Consider the following 4082-nt stretch of genomic DNA (forward strand, 5'->3'; position numbering starts at 1 on the left):
CGTGCTCCTTCACCTGGAAGGTATGTTCGAGCCTGGAAGGATATTCAGGAGGGAGCGGGTAAATCGTGCTTCTGAGTGAAGTCACGGTTCGTAAAAATAGAATGTGGCAATTTAGACAGAGTTAATATTTGCTTGTCGGCAATATGTCTGCCGGTGCGTGATGGGTGCATAACCCAGAATGGGAAACCATCTTTCCTATTCACTCAGTGTCGTCTTTAGCAGCTTTCCCGTATAACGGCGCACTGTTGTGCACCTCGCCTTCTCATCTGCTTCCCAAAAAACTTCGACGTAAATATTTCACATTGATGCACAGTCCCAATGTGCACAGTTGAGATGACACACTCGTGCAGGTCTGCGGGGTCTTCTCCTGTTCTCTGTACCCTATGTTGAGGAGGGCAATGCTTGTCACTAGTCACTCCGGTGTCAGAGAAAAGTTTAGAAAGAAAACGGTTTAATTTTCTGCCAGTAGAGAGGGCCCGGTTCCTGGGGACGGGCAAACGGCAGCAGAGAGACAGAATGAGAAGCAGCTGTTCATAGAGTCATAGAGATGTACAGCATGGAAACAGACCCTTCGGTCCAAACCCGTCCATGCCGATCAGATATCCCACCCCAATCTCGTCCCACCTGCCAGCACCCGGCCCATATACCTTCAAACCCTTCCTATTCATATATCCATCCAAAAGCCTCTTAAATGTTGCAATTGTACCAGCCTCCGCCACTTTCTCTGGCAGCTCATTCCATGCACGCACCACACTCTGCGTGAAAAAGTTGCCCCTCAGGTCTCTTTTATATCTTTCCCCTCTCACCCTAAATCTATGCCCTCTAGTTCTTGACTCTCCGACCCCAGGGAAAAGACTTTGCCTATTTATCCTATCCATGCCCCTCATAATTTTGTAAACCTCCATAAAGTCACCCTTCAGCCTCCGGCGTTCCAGAGAAAACAGCCCCAGCCTGTTCAATGTCAACTATACTTCACTCTGAGCAAGACTCAGCTGGTTCAAGAGGTAGAGCGGGGCCGCAGGCAGCCCGGCGGCGTGGCTCGTTGGTCTAGGGGTATGATTTTCGCTTTGGGTCTTCGTCGGCGCAGACGTGCGAGAGATCCTGGGTTCAAATCCCAGACGAGCCCGCGTTTCGTGGCTCGTGCAAAAGTGGCTGCTTAATTTTCTCAAAAAGCACCTTCGTTAAACGAGGTTGGGCTCCCTGGCGTACCAATGGGACAGAAAGCAGCGAAGTGAAATGATTGGCGATACCGTTGAATAGGTTGACGTGAGTGGTGCGGTGTTTGAGGGCTGTCAGCGATGAGGGTCGATTGGAAATTTGGGACAGCTCTCTTCGGAGAACAGAAGTTTCAAAATCTGGCCCGATTGAAGCTTTCCAAGTCATGCGACGTCGAGACAGAGAAAGTGATGTAGTCAAAATGCTCCCACGCTTGAAAGGATCGGCAGTGTTTTAAAGTCATGAGGAAAAGAACCAAAAGTGACATTAGGAAGAATGCTTTCGTACAGGGAGTGGTGGTTGGGGTCAGTAAATCCCTAACTGACACTGACAAAGAGGCAGATTCATTAGACGCAAACGGGAATTCGGTGGTCATGTTTAAAGTAACAATGTGCAGAATTACATGGAGAAGGCAAGAGAATGATACGAATAGAGACCCACGTTCACTTACTGTGTCGACTCAGCAGAGCGAAGCTGGGCCGCATGGCATCTATTGAGAGTGAAATCACAGTTCGACCAACAGAATGTGGGAAGTTAGAAAAAGTTTATATTTACACAGCCTCCATACGTCTGCGCAACACTATATAAGACGACAGCAGTGGAGATCTTTGACATCAGTCTCGAACGTGCATGCCACGCGCCCGACGAAAGGCTGAAAGGACCTGTGGAAGAGGGCGCGGTGTTTAGGAGCAGAGTGGCGCAGCGGGAGCGTGCTGGGCCCATAACCCAGAGGTCGATGGATTGAAACCATCCTCTGCTATTGTTCACTGTCTCCTTGAGCGACTTTCCTTTGTGATGGTATCCTGTTCTGCATCTTCCCTTTCAAACGACTTGCTGAATGTCTCTTCTGGCGCTCTATCCTTTTCCTTGCCATGTCATTTGCTTCCCAAAACTTAGAGTATCTGAGCTGGATATGTCACATCGAAACACAAGTCAAACACAGTTGCGCTGGCACCCTTGTGGAGCTCTGAGTTGTCTTGTGTTCTCTGTCGGTGTGTCCTGATCTCGTGTGAAACCTCTTCTCTCAGATGGCAATGAACCGGTGAAGTTGAAACACATGACTTGCTGTTTTTGTCCATTTCCTGCAGTAAAGAAACCAACAGCCGTGTAATAAAAGACTTTCTGCAGGATTGCTGTGTCAAGACAAATTCTGAACACCAAGCAGGCTGCACAAAAATGTACTCATACCAATTTACCTGAGGGAAGAGTCTCCGGTGTCCATTTCTCTCTGTCTCGACAGCACAGCGTCTTTCTATCTCTCCGTTAACAGGAACTTTGAAACAAGTTCAAAGTTGCCCATTTCCTACGCATGACTGTAACTGACTTATCCTGCATCACGTAATAGTCTGAGACAGCAGAAGAGTGAATGGGCTCTGCCTTCCACCAGCACAGCTTGCAAGTAGAAACGAAATGGTTCAATTATCCACCAGTGGAGAGAGCCCGATCCCTGGGGACGGGACGAACAGCAGCATCCTGGGAGCAGGGAGACAGATTGAGAAGCAGATGTTCTTGAAACTCTTCCCTATTTGCAATTCTGGGAGCAATGTACAATGTATTTCGTGCTGAGCAAGTATCAGCTGCTTCCGGAGGTGGCTGCACCCATGGCTGGTGGCTCGTTAGTCTGGGATATGATTCTAGCTTTGGGTCTTCGAGCATATGCAGCCGTGTGAGAATTCCCGGGTTCCAATCCCAGGCGAACCATCATTCCTGAAATTGACCTGATCAAAAATGGCCGATGATTTTTCTCAAAAAGCCGCTTCGTTAAATAAGATCGGACTGCATGAATTTGGGACGGCGCAGAGCTGCCATTGCAGTGAACACGGCGAAGGGAAACACTTGTTCAAAGTGAGAACAAGTATTGCAGAGTTGTCGCCCGCGCAATCCGAGTCTGAATGAATCCTCCACCTGTATTACGCTCAATTCTGAGGGTGACACTTCAGGAAGCGGGGAAGTGATGTGTTTGCAGACAGCGCTGAATAGATAAACGTGAATGGTACCGTCCTGAGGAATGTCAGCAATGAAGGGAGATTGGAAAGTTTGGGGCAGCTCTCCTTGGAGAACAGAGGGCTGAAAGCTGGTCTGATTGAAGTTTGCCACGTCATGAGGGTTTTAGACAGAGGAAATAATGCAGTGAAAATGTTCCCAGGCCTGAAAGGATCGAGGATGATTTGGCAGAGATTGAAAATCATCAGGAAAATAAGTAAAAGTGACATTAGGAAGACCGTTTTCGCACAGGGAGTGGGGTCAGTAAGTCACTGTCTGACAGTGACAAAGAGGCAGATTCAATGGACACAAAAGGGAATTCGGTGGGGCATGTTCAATGTGACAATGTGCAGATTTACAGGGAGAAGTCGACAGAATGAGACACTTATTTACATATTGTGTTGAGCCAGCAGAGCGAAGGTGGGCTGCGTAGCCTCAGTCTGCGCTGTCACACATTTCGTGATTCTGAGTGAAATCGGAGTTGGACCAACAGAACGTAGGAAATTTGACAATGGGTATATTCTACCCACCAGGATACTCCATCACAGCAATGAAGGTGTTTTGACATCATTCTCGAAGGCACATGACACAATGCAGATTCAAAACCGAGTATTCCTTTGAATCACGGAGTAATTTGTTTACAGTTATTCAGTTGAGGTGAGAGGAGTTGCGCATTGGGAGCCACTCCAGCTGATAGGTCGAAGCCGTTTTCTCCTGTGTGGTAGTCCCACCAGCACTCCAATTTGCTGTGCTTCCAGTCAGTAGATGCAGCTCACTATCCCATACTGATACATGGGCCACGATGACCCAGCTGTGGTGACAAGCTTGTGAAGATCTGAGTGCTCTTCTCCTGTCCTCTGTCTGACTGCTGTGATCCGAATCAT

General features: G+C 48.2%; 1 non-coding gene across 1 annotated transcript; it reads left to right on the plus strand.

Moving 5' to 3' along the window:
- The first annotated feature begins 1036 nt into the window (after nt 1-1036).
- trnap-ugg (transfer RNA proline (anticodon UGG)) lies at nt 1037-1126 on the plus strand. Its single transcript is given in 2 exon segments — nt 1037-1072; nt 1091-1126. It is a non-coding gene; the product is annotated as a tRNA-Pro (tRNA).
- The last annotated feature ends 2956 nt before the right edge of the window (nt 1127-4082 follow it).

The sequence above is a fragment of the Chiloscyllium plagiosum genome, unplaced genomic scaffold (genome assembly GCF_037043375.1).
Source record: "Chiloscyllium plagiosum isolate Xiang-an unplaced genomic scaffold, Cpla_swu_hap1 HiC_scaffold_27, whole genome shotgun sequence".
Lineage (NCBI taxonomy): Eukaryota > Metazoa > Chordata > Chondrichthyes > Orectolobiformes > Hemiscylliidae > Chiloscyllium > Chiloscyllium plagiosum.